The sequence below is a fragment of the Hippopotamus amphibius genome, chromosome 12, assembly GCF_030028045.1.
Source record: "Hippopotamus amphibius kiboko isolate mHipAmp2 chromosome 12, mHipAmp2.hap2, whole genome shotgun sequence".
Classification (NCBI taxonomy): Eukaryota; Metazoa; Chordata; class Mammalia; order Artiodactyla; family Hippopotamidae; genus Hippopotamus; species Hippopotamus amphibius.
Window position 1 is genome coordinate 60,644,940 of NC_080197.1, and position 25,639 is coordinate 60,670,578.

A 25,639-nucleotide genomic window follows, 5' to 3' on the forward strand; every position below is an offset into this window, starting at 1 on the left:
GCTCATGGACTAATCTTAAAATTAAAGCAGACTAGTAAAACAGCTGATGCAAATTATATAGTTTATGCATAACTGATAGTCCTCCTTTATGTTACAGATGTTTACTAACTCCTCTATAAACCTATGTCCATCCTAAGCACAGATGCCACATTAAACACAAAAACATGCCTCCTATTTCAGAGTCAGATGGAAAATTAAAACAAACAAACATAAAACAGTGACATAAAAAGACATACTTTACACCAAAAATATACTGCATTTATACTATTTAACACTGAGTTGGGCTCATTTCTAGTCTGTTGTTAGGACACTGGTAAATTATAAGTATATCTGGCACAAACTGTATGTTAACCAGTATTGGGAGTCATGTGGTAATTAAATATTTCTGGGTCTCTACCAGATGCATAGCTGGGACATGGATTTTAGTTAAAATTTATGTAATTCACATGATCTTACAGTTGGAAGGAATTTTAGAGATAATCTAGTCAGCCAAAGACTTTTTGGCTCTAATCCACATGGAGATAAAAATGGGGTTTTGAGGAGGACCCAGACAACCTTTTTCTTTTAATGTGCTGCAGTTTTTTCTGATAGTAAAAATAGTACTTTCTTACTATAAGGATTGTTTAAAAAAAAACAGAAAAATTAAAAGGTAGAAAATAAAAATCACCCAAAATCATAGCTTTCTGATATAACATCTTTATGGTATTTTTCTTTTTCTTTATTTTTATGTATGTACATTTTGTGTGATTAACTTTCTGCATTTAAAATTATTTTGCATCTTTTATGTCGTGATACAGTATTATTAACTAAAGTTTTTTCAGATTTCTTTAGTTTTCACAATGTGCTTTTTCTGTTCTATGATGCCATCAAATAACAGATTACATTTAGTTGTTTAACTGCCATGTCTTCTTTGGCTCCTTTTGGCTGCAACAGTTTCTCAGACTGTTCTTGTTTTTGATAACCTTGAAAATGTTGAGGAATACTGTTCAGATATATTGTAGAATGTCCCTCTATTAGAATTCGTTTGATGGTTTTCTCTTAATTAAACTGGGATTGTGGGTTTGGGTAGTAGACCACAGGAACCAAGTACCATTTTTGTCACATCACATCAAGAGTACATACTTACTATGTGATTTATGAATGTTGATGTTGACCTTGATCACCTGGCTGATACAGTGTTTGTCTGGTTTCTCCACTGTAAAGTCTCTATACCATGCTCTTCAGAAGGAAGGTGCTGTGTGCAACCCACATTTAAGGAGTAGGGAGCCTTGATACCCTTCCTTTACAGTGAATCATCTAGAAATTTATTTCGAATTATTCTTTATTGGAGATTTATCTCTTCTCTATCATTTATTTATTCAATCACTTATTTATATCAGTATGAACTCATGGATGTTTATTTTATACTTTGAGTTATAATTGCATTTTTTAAAATTTTGTTAGTCAAGTTTTTCTGGCTTTGTTCATTGGAGGCTCCTTCCATGTGCTTTGACATACCACTGTGATGGTGGGTTTTTTGTTGTTTTTTTGTTTTTTGTTTTTAGCACTTCTTTACTTTCTGGCACTGTAAGATGCTGCAAATTCATCTTGTATCTTTCCTTCTCCCAGTCCTAGAATAAGCCATTTCTCGAAGAAATCCTGGTTCCTTTTATTAGGGAATGGTGTTAGATAAGCAAGATCTGGATATGAAGTGTGCCCTTTGCTACTGAGGTGTCCTTTCTTTTAGGGCCTTGGTGTTCCCTCAGTGTTTCATGTGAGCTTCCTTTCAAGTGGGTGCACAGACTTAGTTTGGAAGTATATGACAGGCCAAAGCCAAATGAATAATTCCTAACAGGAAGGAGGACAGGAGACAGTGCTTTCCAATTTGCTTAGCAGGAAACATTCAGAGGTATTGAGAATTAGGAGACAATTATAGCTACACAGGCAAAAGAACAGAGGTAGAGTATCCATGGCAGGAAAAGTTCACACGGAGAAATATCATTATTGTATGTGGACATTAGACTTTTCATTATTGTATTTCCCGCAGCTTTTTGTATTTTCCTTCCTACAAATATATTAAAAGCTCAGCTCAAGAGTGACTTGTTATTGAGTAATATAAAGACACTGAGAAAATAGAGAGATAGTCTTTATGGAAGACTGGAATATAGGTTGAACATGCCAAGCACCTGAGTCCAGAAAGATAGTTTTTGTATGAATACAAAACTACTAAGATGGTTTTATGTTTACAAACACAAGATTCCTAAACATGCTTTGAGTACACAGAAATGTAAGTAGACTCACATTTTTGTATTTATTTACTTACAATTGAAGTATAGTTGATTTACAATGTGTTAGTTTCTAGTGTATAGCAAAGTGATTCACCTATACATATTTGGACTATGTATATATTCTGTTCATATTCTTTTCCATTATGGTTTATCACAGGACATTGGATATAGTTCCTTGTGCTATGCAGCAGGCCCTTGTTGATTATCTGTTGTGTACCTAGTAGTGTGTATCTGCTCATCCCAAACTCCTAATTACCCTTCCCCCCACCCTCTTTTCCCTTTGGTAAGTTTGTTTTCTATATCTACAATTCTGTTTCTCTTTTGCGAATAAGTTCATTTGTGTCGTATTTTAGATTCCACACGTAAGTGATATCATATGGTATTTGTATTTCTCTTACTGACTGACTTCACTTAGTGTGACAATCTCTAGGTCCATACATGTTGCTGCAAATGGCATTATTTCATTCTTGTTTAAAACTGAGTAGGATTCCATTATGTGTGTGTGTGTGTGTGTGTGTGTACACACCCCATCTTCTTTATACATTTGTCAGTGAATGGACATGTAGGTTGCTTCCATGTCTTCATATTTTAAATAGCACTGCTGTGAACATTGGAGTGCGTGTATCTTTTCGAATTAGAGTTTTGTCTGGATGTATGCCCAGGAGTGGAATAGCTGGATCATATGGCAACTCTATTTTTAGCTTTTTGAGGAACCTCCATACTGTTTTCTATAGTGCCTGCACCAACTTACATCCCCACAAACGGTGTAGGAGGGTTCCCTTTTCTCCACACCCTCTCTAGCATTTGTTATTTGTAGACTTTTTAATGATGGCCGTTCTGATTGGTGTGAGATGGTACCTCGTTGTAGTTTTGATTTGCATTTCTCTAATAATTAGTGATGTTGAACATCTTTTCATGTACTATTGGCCATCTGTATGTCTTCTTTGGAGAAATTAGGCTCACTTTTATTGATAAAGAAATTTGCTCTTGCAAAAATGTTTAGTAATTGCAACTATTGGCAGATTTATCAAGGAGCAATTTATGTATTTGAATAAAGTGATAATCTTAGTCACTAAGAAAAAAATAATAACAAGGCAGAAAATTGCATCATAGAAAAGGAATAGAATGTTAAAGGACATGTCTTTCTATTGTTTTTTAACTGCAAAGAGATAAATGTGGAAAAATATATCTAAAGAGGTATGTAAAAGGCTCCACATCAAGTGGAAAGTTACATTCTAAATATTTTGATTCTTATTATCTCTGTTTTCAGATAAGGAAACTGATGATTGAATCTGTCACAGGGTGACTGTTGGGGTCATTATTCAAACTGATTAAAAACTCCACTAATTAAAGGGTTTGGTTAGACATGAGAATGGACACCAAAACCTGACATCATCCAAGCACCAAGACAGTGACACTGCATACAGTACAAACAAATGATCTATAGTTTTGTGATGTACTATAGCATCAAAAGAATAAAATACACAGGAATAAATTTAATGAAAAACTACAAAACCTTGTTATAGTTCTGTGATGAGTGCAGCAATACGGGGATGAGGAGAGCAGAGAGCGGGTGAACAGAACTAAATGTTAAGCTGACAAGTATCTGCCACAGAAAAATCTTTTCTTCCCTCAAGCTATTTTTTCCATTGTTTTTCAAAGGCCATTAAAATGAACAGCAGGTTGTGATGAAAATTTCATTAAGCCCCAGATAAAACATGATGAGGGTGCCATATTCATGCCTTTGCTTCCTCTCATTGAGGGGGGCGCAGATTTCAATAGAAAGTCCGTGTTATTTCCGACCTTATCCCTGCCAACAGCAAACTAGCAGAAATTCACAAGTTAGAAGAGAATGGTGTGTCGTACAAAAGGAGGCCACCGAGGTAAAATGGTTAGAAAGAAAATTAGATTTGCATGTGGGTCGAAGAAAAACTGGCTCATTTATTCCAGCTAGCATATCTTCTCAAGCAATTAATTAAAATATTTTAGAAGTTATAAATAGAAGATACATATTTTTGTTTGTATCTTTTTCCTCCATCAGAATTTTTTGCGTGTCATTACTTAAAAAAGTTCTGGTGCTAAAGATTCTCATTTGTCCAGTGACATTTTAACTGATGTGGAGTCTGCCAAAGTTCATAGTAAGTTTTCAATTCAAAATGCCTGACCTATATAATATACAGGTATTTTATATTTGGTGGTAACTGTGCTCTATCAGTTTTTTTTAACTATTAAACTTAGGAGTTAAGAATGACAGTGAGGTTTAATATAATATGTCATACATTATTCTTATATCAAGGCATTGAATAAATGATATGTATTTGGGGAAAAATGGTTGCATATATTAAGTGCATATCATGTGTTAATGATAGTGTTAAGTACTTCATATGAAATACTTTATTTAATCTTTACATAAACCTTATAACGAGGGCTACTATGCATAGCTATTCCAATTTCAGGAAATGCCATACACATGAACTATTTAAATACTCTGATTCGTATTATCCCCATTTCAGATGAGGAAATTGATGATTAAATGTCACAAGGTGGCTGTCAGCATCATTATTCAAATGACCATTATGCCCTTAACCACTGCTTATACTGTTTTTTTCTAATTTGGAATTTTGCCAGTCATAGTTTAATGTTACACATTAGCACGTGTCCCTAAATTCCTTTGAATTATTGAATAAGAAAGTAGTAGTCAGTAATTTTCTGCTAAAGTAAACTTCTGATTCCTCAGTGGTGATCAAATTTCCAGAAAGCTTTAATTGAAAAATCAGATCAGTTTAAACTGTTTGATTTTAAAGTGTTAAAAAAATGCCTTGGAAGATACCTTAAGAAAAACTTGTTTTAGAAAAATGTCTGGGAGCAAATTAGTTTGGCATAATAGAAATTCAGAATTGGAATGAAATGACACATTTTAGCCCTCTTTCCTCATTTTGAGAGAGGGAAAGAACTGAGGTAGAGATGTACTTGAGATCATACAGCCAGTTAGTGTTAAAGCCAGAATGAGAATCCAGTGCACATCCTGCAGGTCCAGGTGCCTTTTTTCCCCCTGTTTAGTTACATCATACTTTCTGGTATTCTTTATTCTCTGTCTTGATTTTTTTAGAAATAATGTCATCACCACATCTTAGATTTAAAGAGTGTATCATTGATCTTTAAATTAAATTTGAACAAATCTAAGACAAGCAGCTGTCTTAATTTAACTAATAAAGCCAAGATAGATGGGTATCCATGAATGTCCCGTGTTCTCAGGTTCCAGGTAGCTAAGGTTGGTCTGTAAATATAGATCAGCACTTAAATTGAGGGATCAGATCCAGACTTTAATTTGATTTCCATTCAAACCTTAGGCTCAGAACAGTGTAGGTGAAAGTAATCTTTACCTTGATGAGAACTTATTATATATCTCATTTAAAATAGACTCCTTTTAGATACAGGATTGCAACAGGCTTCATGTTTTAACTTTTCTGTATTAATGTCTGTATTACCTCCTGTGTCTCTCTGGAATAGCCTTTTCTGCTTATTTACATCTCTTCCTCCTAGAAACACAACGAACAACACCCTTTCTTGATTCCCATCCCCTCTATCTGTAATTCTGTTTCTCGTTTCTCCAGGTTGCTGGAAAGCATTATTTACCCTCACTGCATTAACTTTCTCATCTTTTTAAGAACTGTTACTTGCCTCCCTCCATTGTTACAATCACTCAACTGTATTATGATTGTCTATTTATCTGTCAAGTTTCTTCCCCTAATTACACTCCTTAAGGGTGAGGATAGTGCACCTACTAAATATTTAAAATATTTGTTGAAAGGACATTTATACTGCTTCAGTGTTACCCCATTGCTGTCTTGGGAAAGGGAGAGGAAAGACCTTAATAAACACACAACTCTTCTGCCATATGTTACTTGAGCTACCTCATTTAATCCTCAGAAACTCTGAAGCTGATATTATTTATCTTAAAAATGAAAAATCAAGGCTTAGTAACTTGTTCATGTTCTTGTTATATGGAGGAACTAGAATTAGAACAAACTTCTTTTCCTCCACAAAACTACTTGGCATTGAACACAAGATCATATACAATCTGTCCCAACCCTTTTATCCCCTTAACCTTATTTTCCTCCACTCTCTAAGGTACATGTTCTCATGCTGTCTTATTAAAGAAACTACATGCAGTTCTCTCAACACTCTGTACTTTTAATACTGTTCTACCTTTTCATATGCTGTTTCCTCTGCCCTAAATATCATTCCCTGTCTTATCTACCTACTGAATTTATATGCACCTTTTAAGACTCAACACCTTCTCTGAATACCTTTCTCAGAACTTGATTTAGTCTACACTGCTAACACTAACTCATCTCTGTTAGTTCCGACCACATTACCATCATTGTTTATTTACATTCTGCCTTACACAATCGTAAGTACATGAATGTTGAAATGCTGAGTTCTTGATTTGATTATCTATTCCTCTCTGCTTCCTAATAATGAGCTTGCTGCATAGTAGGTGATTGTGTTACCTGTAGATGATGGTCAACACACTAATTGACATTTTACAGCCTTGGCTAACACACCTCTAAAAATTGAGTAGATTTCATTGGTTGCCTTCTGTTTTTACTGTCCTCTTTTCTTCATGTCCGACTCAGTTAACCTCGCTACCTGTTTATCTCATTCATCTTGTCCTCTCTGTCCTTCTTGTCATTATTAAATCTTTGAGATCATTACTTTAAATTCTTTCTGTGACTTAGAGGTTAAAGTTTTGTCCCAGGTCACAAAACTAGATAATTGTAAGATCCAGGATACAAAGCTAAAATACACACATAACAAAGACTTTATATATTTTATAGTCACATTAGTCTTTTAAATAACTCTAATATTGCTAATATATTGGCATTATCTGTGAATTTGTGGCCATAGTTTATCATTTTCCCCCACTGCTATGGACACAGTAAAAATTGAATTGATCTATGAATAATTTTCCAGAATTCAAAGCTGGAAATAGTTCTTTAATAGTGTTTCATCATAATGGAGACCAGCACTCTTTTCTAGGGTAGAGCTGGCATGGGAGAGAGAGTTATTCCTTATGACGAGTTCAGGATGCGAGCAGGTTGTGGGTGGATCTATCACTCCACCACCCCAACCCCACACACAGTTCATCTCAGGAGGCCTGCAGTCAAAGAAAAGTAACTGATTCAACTCCTTCCTTGTTCCCTCCAGTCTTTCAAGGACTCTAACATAGTCTCTCAAGGGTAAAAGTTTCCAAACTCAGGACTCATGAGTTCCTTCAGAGGGCTTATAAATCTTGGCAACTGTATGCAAAATGGTGCAAATATATGTATTTGTGCATATTTTGAGACCTAGTTCTTATCAGACTTTCGAATCAATTCATGATGAAAAAGAGTAACTATATTGTGAATCAGTGTTCCAGTTGTAGTCCTGGTTCTGCCCCTGATTCCTATGTGTCAGATATATATTGATACAGTGTAGTCTCTGATCAGTTTTGAAGCAATAACTTACAAATATTTAGCAATATTTGGGAATGTCATTGTATCCATTTTGCCACATTTGGGGGAAATGCAGCTTTTAATTTTAAATAAGGATTTCTTTGCATAAAACCGAGCATCTACCTTTTAATTTATATTATAAAACACATCCTATTTACCTGCCTTTAAGGTGCTGTAGTAATTGTGTTAATATATGACTATCTGCTCTCTATTGGCAATGCTAACTGCCCTACTTTCATCAGAGGGTTGTTGAAGGAAATAAATGAGGTAATGAACATGAAAATACTTTATAAGTTACAACCAACTTGGAATTGTACTAGTTATTGTTATGATCCCATTGTGGCTGGTTAGAAACATTGTTACCCTTGGCGTACCAAAAACATTATATAGCACCAGTGATGCTTTCCCAGGGTACTTAAATGTTCTGAAAAATTCTGATTCAGACCTTAAAAATCCTGGAAATTTAGGATATGCAGTCCACAACAAAAAACAACAAACCCAACATTCATAAAAATCCCTGGATAGCTAGTTGCTTTGAAATTTATATATATAAATTTCCCTATATAAAATGTGGTTAGGCAAGTTTGTATCTGAAGAATTACTTTTCAAAAAGAAAGCAGATTTCTCTATATTGATAATGGATAAAACTGCAAAATGTGACCAACATGAGACTAGGAGAAGCAGTTTCATCCTGGATTTATGGATTTCTTATATTCTTATTTCTACGATAAGTGTGAATGTGTACTGAAGACAAATATAATTGAGGATTCTCTTGACCAAAGGTTGCATAAGTTTCTAAGATTTTAGCTTTCTCTCATTTGTTCTTTTTTTCCTCCCCTATTTTGATTTTTTCTTTCCATTCCTTTTGTGTGTACATGTGGGTATGTGTGTAGTCCTCCCTTCAGATTCCACATATGCTGGGTTTTATTTAGCATCTGTATCTGTCAGTGTTCTTCCTTCTTAGAGTATGACACCCACACCTCCAAAATTGTTACACCGTGATGAGCATACCCCTTGTGTGTGAGATACTGCATTTATTTGTGAAATTTTGTTTCTACTAGAACTAGCCTTTATCATTATTTACAAAATTGGGACTTTTACCCTGAACTTCTTCAGAAAAATCTTTGCTCACAGTTTTCTATTATGAGACCCTAAAGGCATAACCTATTACCAAAGTCACCCAGTGTTACTTTACATGAAACAGTTCATTGCTTTTAGTACAGACTTCACAAAAAAGTTAATTCTCTTTTTTTGTAAGAATAAAATAATGGAATGAGTTTGGAAAAGTATATATTGTGACAGATCTCAAGGCTTCACCCTCAGAGTCATCTACCGACCAGAGACCATCATTGGGTGAAGAAAATATTGGGAATTTTATTGTCATTAATTTTCTCTCTCTCTGCCTCTCTCTGTCTCTGTCTCTCTCTTTCTCTTTCTTTCTCTCCAGCAGACACAGCAGGAAATATTGTTCTCTCAGGTAGAAAAACTTCAGTGGATATAACCCTGACACCATGCAGTCAGTGTACTACAAATACTCAATGACAGATGCCAAGAAACTCACACTTAACTCCATGTGTACCATTTCTAGGATTGGATTTGAAACTTTTTAAGTTTATAACTAGATGTTGTTAAGCAAAAAAGTATAAATTGTTGGTCATGAATTATACTCTCTTAAAACTTAAAAGTATGTATGGCTATTATTATGTAATGTATCTTTTTAATATTTGCTTCTGTCCCATGTATGGAAAATAATTCAATTTAGTTGCTTGTACCTTCTATGGTACTCTACTTGTTCTTTTTTTTCCCCCAAATAATTGTGTGTTAATGGACTTTTAATTTCTATTACAAATGTGTTGACATATAGACCCATTAGATTCTCTAAATGGACATAAAGCTTTTTCTCCTTGTTTTAAGACGTATTTTAGGGGTCCTAGTGTAGATATTACAAGAAGTGTATTTTCACCTGTGCTGTGCTACACATTATATGTAATTATTCTGTGGAAAAGACAGGCCTCTGGTGCATGATATTTGGCCTTGTGGACATCCCTACAGGCGTTGAATGTTTGATGTTTGAGTTTACATTATAAATCACAATGCCTGCTCTTATACTTTAAATGTCTGTTGTTGAACAGCCCTTTAGAATTTAAATCGAACCATACTACATTAACAGACAAGTTGAAATTGAAATTCAAAATTACCCCCTAATTTTACCAAGTTTTTAATTATTATTTTTATAGGGAAATTATGGAGATTGGCTTTCCTAAATTCAGAATCCCAAAGCAATCCATTAAATTAAGAATATTGAAATTCACTTTGAAATTCACTCTTGTTTTAAAACCACATCTGATGAGGTGGGAAAAATAAAAAGTAAACGGATCAGGGGAAAAGCCTAAAGATACTTTAATTGGCAGAGGTTTGAGTTGCTTTTGTTTAGTTACTCACTGTCCTTTTGACAAAGTACACGTTGAAGAGGCTTTGTAAGTGCTGTTCCACTGAAGGACAAACAAGGGTACTTTTCAATTGAGCCCTTTTAAGTTTTGTTCCTCACACTCCCGCTGCTGTTGGAGGCTACTCCTAATGCATTGTGGCTACGTGTTCGTCTGTGCAGTCTGTCACTGGAAAATGTCTCTCTTGTTGAGCATGCTGGAGTCTAACCTCCAGGCACCCTTTTCAAAGGCACCACTGTATGGAAATCGACACTCATAAAATGATGATAAAGAAAAGAGTTTATTTTTTAAAGGTCAGGACAAGAAGACACCCTCAAATGCTGTAGAGCCTATTTCTTCAGGAATAAGTGTTTTAACTTTAGCATAGAGTATGCTGAGTTTGAAGCCTTGTAATTTTTCAACACTAGAGTGAAACTTACGCTCATCTTCTTTTCAAGTGGTATCCATCATAGCGGTTTATCTTGATATTGTTGATTTCATTAAGTGTTATAGAGAATTAATTTATATTTTCTCTAAAGACTTTCTGACTTGGATTGTAAAGGCTCAGGGATTGCCTTTGGGGATCTTCTTTAGAGTAGGAAGTCCCTGAGCTGAGATCCAGGGTTGTGTGTTCAAGAAACCCATTCTGCCAAGAAAGCTTCTATTTTTCTTTTTAATTAGAACTTGTACTTTTGTTAATAAAATGTAATCATATTGAAGACTATGTCCTTAATGCTCACTCTTCTGTGAACAAGCAAAATAGCATTCTTTTTTCAGGTGGCTGTTTCTCTGTTACTTAAGAAGAATTCTGTTTGATTCCTGCTCAGATGTGAGTTTATCTACAACAGGATGTAAATCATTGCAAACATGTCTTTCCCCAAATGTTTCCAGTATTCCCTAAACCTTTCAGATAAATGAGGTACCCCGTTTTCCTTGTCCATAATGAAAACCCTCAGTTCCAGACTTTGAGTTATAATGCATGGACCCATTGACCCAGGCTGGACATGGACTTTAGGGGAGAGTGCCAGCCCTTCTTGCTGCTCATGTGCCCCAGCTTTCGGAGCTATCACTTATTCAGGAGTGAAGAGCCAGCCACCTGTTTCTGAGGGCTCTTTTCCCTCACATTAAAGGTTCAGGCCCTTGCTGAATAGTAACACTCTAATCTGGAGAACACACACAGCATTTTTCTGAAGCTAATTTGTCAGACTCAACTAGCTGGAGGATTTTGTGTGTTTGCGCGCGTGTGTGTTTTTCACTCAGTTACCCCTGAGGCACTTGCCATGACCGTGCATATTAAAATTAATCAGACCTCCTAGGCCCGTGTGTCTGTGTGTTTAACATGAAGAAGTGGATATCAAGCAAATGCCCTAATTAAATGGGCCTGCTTGGTTTTGTTCTAGTGGATGCTTGGTGCTTTTTTTTTTTTTTAATAGGAGTTGCTTATGGGGATGGCACGGACAGCACTAGAGTCGATGGAGAGCTCACTCAAAGAGTTTCCTTTGCCACCTGCTTCCAGAGTTCTGAGACCTCAAGGACTCCCAGTGTACCCTCCTTAACCACCCTTAATGGTGAGGAGAAGTATGGCCAAGATCATGAGGGAGCAGTGAGGCTAGGGCAGAACAGAAGGAGCATATGACCTGGACATTTGGGCTGATTAAGATAGTCTGTCTTACATGATGATGAACTTTGGGTACCAGATTGTGCTCCTTGCTCCCACTTCTGGGTGATGGAGATTGGCACTGAGGGGAAGATCTTGTGTAGAATTCAGAACTAATGCCCTTTGTTTATGTCCTGAATTTGAAAGCCAACATTTATTCATATATCTTTTCAGGTCATCTACATATCATATGGAAACCATTTATGAGACAATAAGTAATAAATAAGTAAATATATATATATACACATGTATATACACGTGTATATGTATATATAGTGTATGTGTATCTTTTCAGGTCATTTACATATTATATATAAACCATTTAGGAAACAATAAGTAGTAAATAAGTAAAAAAATATATATATTGTGTGTGTGTGTGTGTGTATCTTTTCGGGTCATTTAGTATCATATAGAAACCATTTATGAGACAGTAAGTAATAAATTATGTGTATGTGTATCTTTTCAGGTCATTTACATATTATATATAAACCATTTATGAAACAATAAGTAATAAATAAGTAAAAATATATATATAGTGTGTGTGTATCTTTTCGGGTCATTTACATATCATATAGAAACCATTTATGAGACAAAATAAGTAATAAATATATATATTATATATATAGTATGTGTGTATATGTGTGTGTAAATGTATGTAATTTCACTTTTATTCTGATATTTTTTGGCCTTAGGTTATTTTCATTTATGTTAGACTTTTCTCATTGCTTTTGGGAAGACCGTCGTCATGGGACATTTGGAAACAAACTTTAATGAAGAGTAAGCTCAAAACACTGAAAATGTCTTAGGCTAACGAAACAGAGTAGCTTTCTTGTTTGAGTATTTAATGTCATAAATGAGGTACCAATTCATGCATATTATTTGCATATTTTGGAAAATAGAAACAAAATTTTCTTCAGAATATTTCAAATTTGAATTTATATATATGGAATAAAGCATGGGACCAACACTGGAAACAATTTGAAAGATAATGGAAAATCTCCTAAGTATTAAAGAGTTCGGAGTTACAGTTTAGCAGATTTCCAAATAACCACAGCAGGTTATCTGGTAAAAGATTACTCTGGTAGGACATGGTCCGTAAAATTGATTTGTTCCTTCCCAAATTGAAAGGGTTGGACAATTCCAAAACATTAACCATTGTTTTACAACTTTCTTCCTTTCTTCCCATTGTATCTAAGAGGTAAAAGGATCAATCCATTAATCTATATGCTCTGTTTTCTATGTGGGCACGCAGCTCACATGTAGAGCACTGTATCAACAGTGCCAAGCAACTGTCTGGTACCTGACAGCATCATAAACCCCTCCTCTGTTCACTTAGGTTGCTACTGGTTATTTATTAACACAGTGCAGACTGTTCAGTGTAGGTGTATATGAAATAGAAAGGAAAATAAAGGCCCTGAACAAGTAAATACATCTTTCATCATTTCTTTTGTTTGGTGTGTTTACTGTGTGCTATTCTTGGTCAATAGAAGTTGTTTGACAGTTCTGCAAAAGGGTGAGAGGAACCTTTTCTTGAACTTTATCTTTTTGTTTTGTCTGTAGAAAAAAAGTTTTCTATTTGCCATTCTCTTTTCTTTGTAACCTGTCTATATAAAATGTTTTTTGTAGATTGTTATTGCTATTAATATGACAAGTACAGGTGATTATGAAATATGATAGACAGTTTTATCTAATTTGTTTGAAATGGACAGTTAAGAGACTAGAAGTCTAAGACAGATTTCATTTCTAAACTTTTTACTTAGAAATAGAAAATGAGAAATTATACAAATCACCTTTTTACTTCCTTCTAAGAAACAGACCATTTGTTCTCAGGCCTTATGTAAGCTTCACTGAAATATTGAGCCTTAATTTAATTTGCATTTGAGTTCTCTTCTCCCTACATGTTAATATACTATCAATGCTGCGCTCATTGCGTGGGTATAATTACTGAAATGATCGGTAGCTGGGAGAGCACATCATAGTTGAGCATGTCTGTTTATTATAACAGGACAGTTCTCCTAGGCTGGTATTTTGTGTGTTAATAGATAGGAATTGACTTGCCGTTTCAAGATGAATTAAATCTCTGTTTCACAGACCTTTCTTTTCTGAGAAGTTATGCTTTGTAGAAATTTGCATGAAAAGTTTATATGCCATCACGTGACATTAGTGAAGTGGAAGACTTGGGAGCAGAAGGCAATAGAAATGAACAAAATGCACTGTTCTCCATTCAGAATTTTGTTTTCTATCTCTTTTTCTTTTTTTTTTTTTTAACCCTAAATTTTTGCTTCGGTCTCTGCTCCGGCAGTGTTAGTATTTTTCATCTCTGTCCAGATACCATGTTTAAGGGAAGAAAAGCACCTAAACAGGCAGGTAGCAGTGTCGAGAGCAGTACCCCATGAATAGGAGAGGTCGGTTCTCAGCCTTCACGTACAGGACAGCACTCCAAACGCCAGGGAGAAGTCATGTCCAGTGGCAGAGTGAAATGGATCGAAATCAGACGTGCGCTCATGTTACCGCCTCGATACTTTAGCTCAGCTATGCTTTTCTGTGCTGAGGGAAGACAGCCACCTGGCTGTCGTGCTTAGTCTTTTCTCCTTACAGCTCATAGGAATCATTAAGAAGGAACCAAGATTGAAGTTGTATATTTTTAGCACATCTTTTTCACTTAAAAAATATTGTATTAGGGGTTAATAAAGAATATTAAGTCAAAAAGCATAGTAAACCCTAGAGTCCTTGTTTTTTCTCTCCAGGATTTTTTCCTTTGTTTTCTAAATTTAAAATATTCAAATTAAGAATATTTGAAAGTTTCAAAGTATATTCCATTAAATAGGAAAATGTTGCCATTTGAAATCGTTTATCTAAATTCCAAACAATGTGAAATCTTCTGAAATAATGTCTAATAATTGGTTTTGAAGACTTAGCATTAAAGAAATACTAAATCTCTATCAGTTATTTTTATCTACGTCTATGCTTACATACACAGGACAAAATCTTGCCAACTCTGTTAGATCTCCAAAAACTTCCTAGAATTAAAGAATACACACACACATAAAATAAATATAATAGGTTATAATTAGACTTTAGGAGCATTTCTCTCACTAAAAATTTTGGCCTAGAACAAATTTTGACAAAAAGAAAATACACAGATCAGGATCTCAGTACAGAACAGAACCTTCTATTCTGTTTTCTGTTTTATTTTTTCATTACCTCTGGACTCCTGCTAACATCCTGTGTAAAGTCTCTCGATGCCCAAGAGAGAGTCAGTACCTCTTTTCTCTGTAATCCCTTTGTTTTCTGTTTACTCTCCGATTCACTTTTTCTCTCATTCTGACAGAAAACACTTATTGAGGTCCCATTATATGCTAGTTATTTTATAGGTGAATGAGAACAGAGATCAGAGATCAGAGATACCTTCCTGTCCTTAACTTGCTCATGGTCTTCTGGGGCAAACAAACCATGTAACTCCGTGGTGAGAGGAACTGTGAGTGAGGAGGTACACGCGGCTCTGTGAGTGGAGCGGGGGGCCTTACACCATAAGTGAACATATCATCAGTGCCTGTAGTTATTTACCCTCTGAATTGAATTATATTTACATATTGATAGACATGTCTTTGCTTATGTCACCTGTGGAGGTCATGTGGCTATTATGACTGCTCTAGCCAATTCTGTTTACATGCTTGTGCAGAAAGCTCTTACAGTATTCACTGGATTGCTCTCTCTGTGATGTAACTTCTTTTAATGTTTTTCTCATCATTCATCTTTTCTGGATGTTTTCAGGTTATTGATTTCTGCTTATCCACAGCTTTCTGGGAAAACTTTACAACCCTAAGGAAATATTCTAACGGCTTTCCCCCAGGTTCTCGAACTAATAATGCTATGCATAAAATGTATTATTTCCCCTGTATCCATCTTCAGTCTTTACTCACTAAAATAGTAGAGGATATTACCTTTGAACTCTTGTTTTAGTAGAATGGTATTTGGAAAGTTGAGCTAAAATCATGGTGATAATAATGGGTACATAACCTAAATCTTAACTCAGAGAGCTAAAATACACTTAGCTTTGTAAGTTCCTGATTCATGTACTGATCTATTCTCAAAATTTAGATGCTTACCCAAAACTCAATAAAAGGTTGTTTGGTCTGTAATTATAACCTCAATTTTATTTTTTTAATTTTATTTATTTTTATTGAAGTATAGTTGATTTACAATGCTGTGTTAATTACTGTTGTGCAGCAAAGTGACTCAGTTATATATACATTCTTTTTCAGATTTCTTTTCATTATCATTTATCACAGGATATACTGAATATAGTTCCCTGTGCTATACAGTAGGACCTTGTTGTTCATCCATTCTATATATACCAGTTTGCATCTGCTAATCCCAAACTTGCTATCCGTTCCTCTCTCACACCCCTCCCCCCTTGGCCACCCCCAGTATAGTCTCTATGACCCTGATTCTGTTTCTCTTTCATAGATAAGTTCATTTGTGTTATATTTTAGATTCTACATATAAGTGATATCATATGGTATTTGTCTTTCTCTTTCTGACTTACTTCGCTTAGTATGATAATCTCTAGGTCCATCCATGTTACTGCAAATGGCATTATTTTGTTCTTTTTGTGGCTGAGTGATACTCCATTGTATGTATGTACCACATCTTCTTTATCCATTCATGTGTCAGTGGACATTTAGGTTATTTCCATGTCTTGGCTGTTGTGAATAGTGCTGCTGTGAACACAGGGGTGCACGTGTCTTTTTGAATTATAGTTTTGTCTGGATGTATGCCCAGGAGTGGGATTGCTGGATCCTCTGGTAGTTCTATTTTTAGTTTCCTGAGGAACCTCCATACTGTTTTCCACAATGACTGTACCAGCTTTCATTCCCACCAACAGTGTAGGAGGATTCCCTTTTCTCCACACCCTCTGCAGCATTTGTATAACCTCAATTTTAAACAAAACTGCTTGAATTCTAACACATACAAGTATATAACAGGTACACATAGAGCAAAGTATGAATACATTTTTCCTGACATATATGTCATGCTGGCAGTTAATAAAATGCAATCCATATTTTTATAAATTATTTGCCCAAACAAAAAAAAAAAAAACAGTGCTGAAACAGCCTCAGGGATATGGATGTAGACATTTAATTTCTTCTCAAGAGTGGAAAAAGAGTCTCAGTTGGCATGTGATGTGGTACTTGTGCCATCCCATGTATTTTATTGGGTCTCCCAGAGACCTTTTTATTAAACTGGGTGGGTAGGTCAGCCTGCAGCTGCAGTGAGCTCACTTCCTGTCTTACTTTCCAGCCTCTTTTCTCATTTCCTGCCATTGCCTACATCACTCTTTATGACTTTTGTTCTAGTAATGCTGAATTGCCTATGGCTTTTCATAGCTACTACCATGCTTTTCTTTGCTCATGATGTCTGTTTGCAACGCCTTTTACCTTACTTTGCACCTGGACGATGGCCATTCATTCCTAATACTTAGTTTGTTTCACCCCCACCAGAAATTTTCTGCTAACTCCAATTGCCCGCATCCTTTTTCCCTAAAGAAATTGTTTTGTCTCTCCCCTCCATTGGCTTTTGACCTCCTAAAGCAGTGGTTGGCAAACTATGACCTGTAGGCCAAATCCAGGGTGCTGCTTAGTTTTATATGACCTGTGAGCTAAGAATGTTTTTTTTTGCCATCTTTGAATCTTTGAAAAAAAATCAAGAGAAGACTGTTTTATGACACATGAGCATTATATGAAATTTAAATTTGTGTCTTTGACGTTTTATTAGAACAGGGCCATGCTCATTCATTTACATAGAGAGGTAATGTCCTATGATGTACTTTAGTAATGTAATGGTAGACTTGATTAGTATAGCCTACAAAGCCTGCAGTATTTGCTACCTGGCCCTTTACAGATGGTTTGCCAAACCTTGTCCTTGAGGGCAGGAACAGTCTCAGTCACTCCATTATCCAGGGTTCCTAGCACAGTGACTCCTAATTCAATGAGTTAATTGAATGGTTGAATAAGCTATCTCTGACTTGAACTAAGGCATCCACCCCAGGGTTTCTAGCTCTCTTCCTAAAAGAAGTTTAATAAAGGAAATACTGAATTATGAAGACCTAGAAGCTAGATTTTGCTCTGTCATTATCTGGGTAATCTTGGACAAATGCTTCATTTTCCTTTCGTTTTCCTTTATTTGAAAATAAAATTATTTCATTAAGTGAGTTTCATAGTTCTTTCTAGGTATAAAATTCTAGAAATATATTAATGTTTTATTAAGTCATGCAAAAGAAGTTAAAAAAATAATTGGAGAGCTCATATTTCATTAAGAAATATGAGCAAAAAGAAGAACAGTGAACTCTCCCAGATGTTATACACCAGGTTAGTCATTCATGTTGATTAGCTGTTCTGTAGTGATCCAAATAAAAATAACATTTGCTGTTGGTCTGTACTGTGAGTCTCTGGTTGTGAGGCATTGGGAGAGAAGATAAGATTTTTTGTTGTAAAATTTGTGGCTTGTAATTTATCTGCATTGCTTTCCGTGAAAATTTTATCCAAATAATGAAAGGCAGACATTTTAGTTTTTGCTAGAATCCTGAATTGTCCTGTGTTTACTTCTCATTTTTCATATCATGCTCTCTCTCTTATATGAACCTGTCTCCCCAGAGATATTGCAAGGGAGATAAAGAACAGTGTGGATAACCAACTTCTATACCTTATTTTGTAGGTTATGAGACTTACAGAATCCATACATCTCTAAAGTGATTTCTTTAATTCTAATAGGGGTGCCCGCTATAATTTTGGACAGTGATAAAGGTATCTTGAATGAAAATATCACAACATAATTTAAAGATTCTTTGGATGAAAACCTTTCTTGCAATTTGTACCTATTTCTAACCGATTTTAAAAGGCAATGAAAAAGGCTAACAAAATTAGACTTCTGTTTTAAAATATCCTTACTTCCATGAGAATATTCCTGAGTAGAATTGATCATCACAAAAACCTATAAAAAATAGTACAGGTTAAAAGAACTAAAATGTTCTTTTAATGTTTCCATTAAAAGCTGCTAAAGGAAGTAAAAAGTTTATGTATATTCATGAAGAACTTAAAAAATATTTTCTAGAGGCTCTGTGTCAACTTTCATGAAATAGCCTCAAAAAATAACAGATAATTTTTCAGTTTCCTCACTTACAGTATTAAGGTCCCGCTGCTTTGTATAATCTTTTCCATTGCCTTCTATAGGAATCTCATATTGAAGTGCTACAACCCTTCAGTATGGGACATCTCATTGTGGAAGAGAATACATTTCCTATAAATCCACTTGCTTCAGTGTTTGCTGTATGGTCTATCATCGAATCAGGTCAGCTGCTAGAAAGTATATAAAGGGCAGTTCGAGAGAACCAATTTCAGAGAGGTCAGATCATGCTGTGTGTAAAACATTTTTAATTCTACAAGGGATATATGTTAGGGGAAATTAGTATTATTGCTACTACTTCCAGTTTTCTCATTCTCTTTTTCACTCAACAAATATTTGCAAAGCACCTATTTCTCTATTTGGAATCCTGTATGTCATTAAAAACATAGCTGAAACACTTCTATGAATAAATATTCTTTTAATTCAAAAAATAAAAAGCATTTTAATACTCTTACATTCCCATTTGAATTTTTTTTTCATCTGAGAATCTATTATTCCTTACAAGTCAGGATTCACCTTGTGATTTTAAAGGAAAAATATTTCCCTTATTTTGCTGCATTTGATATAATTATGGCTTAATTAAATGTCAAAATATTGGTAGCATTGTTTGTTAAAATGTATGAACTTATTTCAATAAGAATAATTTAGCAATCATCTCTGAAGTTACATTCATAATATATAAGATTATTTTACTAATTGTTAAGTATATGGACATACACTTTCAGAAATTATTAACTTCCTTAAGAAAATTCAAGTATGCATGCTCTTTCTTCTGTAGCTAAATGGTACATGGATGAGGAATGACAGTTTAAAAAATATGTAGTTTGTGTCTAAAACAAAGCAAGCATTTACTTGCTGAAGATAGGTTTCTACCTGAAATGATGATTACAGAACAACATGTGCTTTTATTGAAAGACTTTTGAAACACCTTTTCCTATATATTTGCTTTTTGGTTTCCTGAAAACATTTAATGTTCAGAAAAACCCTGTGATTTTTATGTAGGTGAGCCGAATGAGCCGATGCTTGTGCGCCCTTCCTTTTCCTTATCTTCTTTGGGTGTCCCTGAGCTCTCCCCAAGCTGAGACAGATGGCTGCTGGTTTAGTTATGTGCGTGGGAGAGAGGGACTTCCACATGTGATTTTTACCATTTGGTAGTAATTAGTTTGTTGTATAAATTAACATTAACTGAACCGTTCTTCAGGCATTGTTTGTAATTATCTTCTTTGAGTCTCTGAGTTGTGTAAAGAGATAAAAAGCAGGGAAGAAATTGTTCTTTATTTTATAAAAGTTGAAGAATCTATCATTAGACTGAATAGATCAACAATTATTGTCTGTATGCCCAGTAGACTAAAAACTTTGAAATAACTGTAAAATGGAAGCTCCCCCCCACCCCCACCCCCCCAAAAAAAACTACCAAACTTGGAACCTAACGCTTTAGGAATATAGTCAGATTTTCTGAAAATGTGTGATTTTTATTTTAAGGCAGAACTGAGTATAAGAGAAAAATGCAATACATTTTAAAGTATTTTTCTTCACATCATTTAGCAAATAATTTCTTTTAGTTCTCACAGTAACTTCCATTTGAAGGTCACTGTTTTATCTTTTTTCTTCTTTATGTGTTTACATACTTTATTTAGATGCTTTCAAATAGAAGTATTTTCATGTACATTTTATGAGAAACGTATATTTTTCTTATAGTATGTCAATATTCATCTTTTTAGGCAGAGCTATTCACTAGCAAGTGGGATTTTGGTAATTCAGATTTTAAACTCAATGGAGTCACCATTTCCTCTCCCCTCATCCCAAATAAAGATATTGCATATGAAGGAAACAAACAATAAGCAACCTATGCTTCTTAAAATTCCCCTTCAGGTTTGGGTTGGGCCTTGCTCATGTTATTTCTGGGTTTGAAATTTTCCTCTTGTGTCTTTCTCTAAAGAGATCTAATAAGTAATACCGTATAACAGATTGTCCTTTAAAACATAAATGATTCTTTTTGAAAAAAAAACTCCCATCTGTGTTTTTCCTTTGGTTATTGCTCTAAGAAACTACCAAGGAGAACAAATTATTGCTAGACATATTTTGACCCAAAGTATTTAAAGTGTGTCATTGCACTTTTAGTGTCCATAACACAGTCATAACTTTGATGTTGACAAGAGAACATGACGGGCATTATTCTACCAAGAGCTTCTTTATTGCAACCCATAAGGTAATAAAACCTCAGTCACACCAGAATTAATATTTGTGTTAACCTGCTATTAGATTATTAGTAAAAATAAAAATGAATACCATAAGTAGCTATTTTCTGTCATATAGTTTCAGGTACTGATCAGGTGTTACTTGTAAAAACTGTAACTACCGGAAGTAATTTATTTCCTTGCTTTTTAAAAAACATTGTTGCAGTTGATTTCATGGAATACTATTATTTAATGAGTCTCAAAGATTTAAAATATCCCAATACAGTTGCAAATTACTTGGGGATAATAAGAACAGTTTCCCCTTATTTAGAATGGCTATGCTTTTACTACACTTTTTTTTTTTAGTGAATGAACAAAATTAAGGCACTTTTTTTTTTTTTTTTTAACCATGACTAAGTGGAAGATTTATTCCTAAAAGCAAGATGGTTCAACGTATGAAAATCAATGAATGTAATATACCTCATTAACAGAATGAAGGAAAAATTTTAAAGAATAGAAAATCTATAAAGTATTTTCTCAGGCAACAATGAAATTAAACTAGAAAACAATAACAGAGACATGCCTTTAAAATTCCCAACTATATGGAAATTAAACAGCTCACTTTTATTAAAATTAAAGCCCTTTAAAAGCTGGGTTTTGTTTTGAGTTGTTGCATAAGCCAGTCATATAACTATATTAGTGTAAGGTAAACAGAGATGTGCTTTTTTTCTCTTTTTTTCATGAGAGTGTTTCAAGAGGCTTCTGGATTACTACAAATGATTTTTTTTAAGTGCTTCTAATACAGGACTTATTTTTATGAAATAGGAAAACTAGAAGTACTATATGCCTAGAAGTTGGCCTACCCCTAAAGTGTATCATCTTGCATTTTCCATAATTAACCAAGATTCTAAATCATGCTTCTCCTTTAAATGTATATCACTATTGACCATTTTAAAAGCTCCAAAGTTGCTGAATTTTCAAAAATCTTGCCTCCTCAAAATAGCGTATGTGCATTTATTTTTCCCAAGTGAGAAAAAAATCATTAGTCTTATCTCTTTATTTTGGCTGTAAATCAAGTAAACATAAAAACCTTATGTCCTATGCTTTTCAAAATCTAGAGCTGGTTAAGAAGGAAGCAGCCTTAATTCTGAAGATATTTCCTTTCCCTGCTTCACAGGATAGTATATTTTCTTCTAACTTGGGCAAGATAGAATTTGGTAAAATTCTGAAGGGCAAACTTTGTGTCTACGCAGAATCATTCCACATACTGTGTGTTCTCTGTAAACGATATGAGTATAATTTTGACGAAATATTTGAATAGAACAGTTTTTGATTTGTACGTATTAGGATTCTTAATATTAGGCCAAAATATTCCTCTGTGTGAGAGCAAACCGTCTTTATGTTCCTCAAGTAAATTTAGATCCTCATTCCTGGAAGGGAAGCAAAACAAACACTCTGCTTCCAGACTGTTTGATTTTGCTTCATTTATGTACTTGCGTTCATAAGAATATATAAATCTAGGCTTACACGCACCTTTTGAGGAAATCACAGTATTCTACCATCCCCACGCATACGAACTAAACCATTTTTTCATTATTCCTCAATTCAATATTTTTATTTAATATTTCCTTTTTTATTTTTAGGTTAAGACAGTCAACTATTGACAAATAGCCTACACAAAAACCAACTCTGAATAATTTTTTTGGCAACCATTTGAAATGCAGACCCCTGTATGACATGATATATTTTGGATCCAAAGATAAGGGAAGAAAAAAAACAGCAGCTCTTCTGTGGCTGTGGCTGTGAAGCTCAAAGAGAATACATTAATTAACCCAAGAGAATTTCTAGGAAGCTGTAGTGAGAAACCGTAGCTTTGAAATCCAGTGATCTTTATCAACTGTTGGGTTTGGGTCAAAGACCTTGGACAGAGAAGGAAAAAAGGGAAGGAGGTATATTATATGAACCAGATGTTAAAAACTGTTAAAGGCTGACCAGCCCCCTACTGCTGAAATCTACCCCCACCTCCATCAAAAAGGTGACATTCTCCTCTGAAGCCCCTCTGTCCTTTGAGGAGAGAAAGAGACACAATTCTGGCTCTGCGTTTTTCCTTTGGCCTACCTTGTCGAATGGCCCTAGAAGACTAAACAGGTGTTACCTACTTTTGATTTCAGTGCATTTAAATTAATCCTGTCAGCTCAGCTGTTAAAACAACTGTCATCTCCAGCTGTTAGTAATTTTCGACTGGGCACTTTCACAGGTTGCCAAGATCTGAGCCTGCATCGTGTGTCTCTCTGAATGCAGTAGAGTAACAATTGTGGGTTTTTTAAAGGGGCTTGTATTGTGAGGCTGCACACATGAAATGATCGTTATAACAATAATTTCTAAAGACTCTCTAGTGCCTTTTTTTGTGGTGTATAAATAAACCATGTGCTGAATGCCACTCCCATCTATATTCTGTGCTGTGTTACATAACTTTTTGGCATTTTGAATCCAGTGACCAATAAGTCAACTTGGAAGGCATAAAAGAGGGGAGGTCTGATAAAGAAGTTGAGAGACAGAGAGAGTACTGCAGCTGCTGGTGATAATTTCTCTGCTTCCAGAGACAGTAGTTGCTTCAGGTAGATGTATGGGTTTTCTTTCACTGAAATATTCAGTAAAATATTTTGTTACTTTTTAGCAGTTTAAGTAACTCTGCACTTTCAAGCCAAATACAGGGTTTCTGGCTAGATATCCTCCTATTGAAATTTTAAATCATAAGAGGTATTTATTGCATAGTTTCAATATTTAGGATCTATTTCAGTTAGTATGCTTTCTTTCAAAGCTAATATTGTGGAGGAGAGGAGAGGCTATCAGGAAATTCAGTCTATTATCAACAATTGGAACCCACTAAAAATGTGCAGTAATCTCAACTCTATCAAAAAAAGACTTTCATTTGCCACTGAAGTAACCATCTGGAACCAATGAGTTTTCCCCCGTCCTAACCTTACACATTGTAAAATGGAAAAGCTATGTTTTCTGTTTCTTTTACAAAGTCAAATTTGGGCTAGTTTTTTACTATTAAAAAGTATGCTTCCAAAGAAAAATAAATATATGTGACAAATTAATTTTAAGTTGTTTGTTTAGAAATCATATAGTCAGATGAATAATGAAAACAATTTTCAGTGAAAGGTACCAGTCATAAAATTTCTGATTAAGTTAAAATATTTGAATTCATGTAATACTGATGTCAAATAACTGTGCTCTACATTTATTACTTTCTAAGGAATTTCTGATTCCATATTTTAATTTATAAAAGTATAGCTAATTTTTGAGAGGATTTTACATGCACAAGGTAAATAGTCAAAAATGTAATAAATTGCGTATAACAGAAAGTATTTCTCCTTCCTACTCCTGTTCTTCATTCACCCAATTTCAGTTCTAGAATGATTCATGTAGCATGTTTTCTCCTGTACATCTCCAGAGATAGTCTGAGCATACACATATAGAAATTTGTGTGTATGTGAAGAGGGGTATACATCAGAAGGATATTATACACACACATACACACACCGTAACTTAGATGTCGTTACCGCTGCTTTTACATATTAATTAAATGATGTTTATTACTTGAAAAAGCATATGTGTACATGAGCATGAAGGATAACATTATAATGCATATGGTGTGAAAGTATGCATATTACGTAATTTTTTATAGCTAAGGATTATAATTCACATGGAATAAAGAATAATAGATGTTAGTCTGTTGATACTTAACAAAATTAAGATGTATATGCACTTTTTATCTAGTAATTCCATGATTGGTAGCTGAATATGCTCAAACATACGCCAGAATTTGTAACTATATTGTTTGTGACATTATTGTTATAGAGAAATTAGAAACTTGCTAAATGTCAGGGGACTGGCTGTAATATTGAGCATTCATAGATGGATTTCTGTGAGATTGCTAAGCATTAGGGAAATTTATCCATAGAAATATGAAGAGATACCATGATTTATATTTTAAGTTCAAAAAGTTGCATAATAGTAAATATAGAATTATTGTTTTTTTAAAAACATGTATGTGTGTTTGTGTACAAATTTAAGAATTAAATATTTATCTAAATTATATATATGTGTAACTAATACACATTTTATTTTGGATATTTACTTTGGCTGTTTTCTATTAATATTTGACTAAGTACTAGGAATTAGATCTTTTAAAAAATGAGCACTCTTTAGTAATGCTAAAAGAATCAGTTACTGATGTATTTTGCTCTGAGTTTCTATAAACATGAATTTACATAGGAAGAAAGAGTCATTAAAAATATAGGAAATATATATGTGTAGGCACTAAATTAGAGGCGATGAGGTGGGGGTGGGGCCAAGACAGAGGAGCGTAGGAAAGACAAAAAGTGTGTTAGATTGAAATATAGAGTTAGCTCTGCTTCTT

At 34.5% G+C, this 25,639-nt stretch overlaps 1 protein-coding gene across 24 annotated transcripts in view; it reads left to right on the top strand.

The window, feature by feature from the left end:
- The window catches only part of SOX5 (SRY-box transcription factor 5), a 952,888-nt gene that overhangs the window by 670,967 nt on the left and 256,282 nt on the right, over positions 1 to 25,639 (top strand). The gene's annotated exons all lie outside the window — the stretch shown is intronic.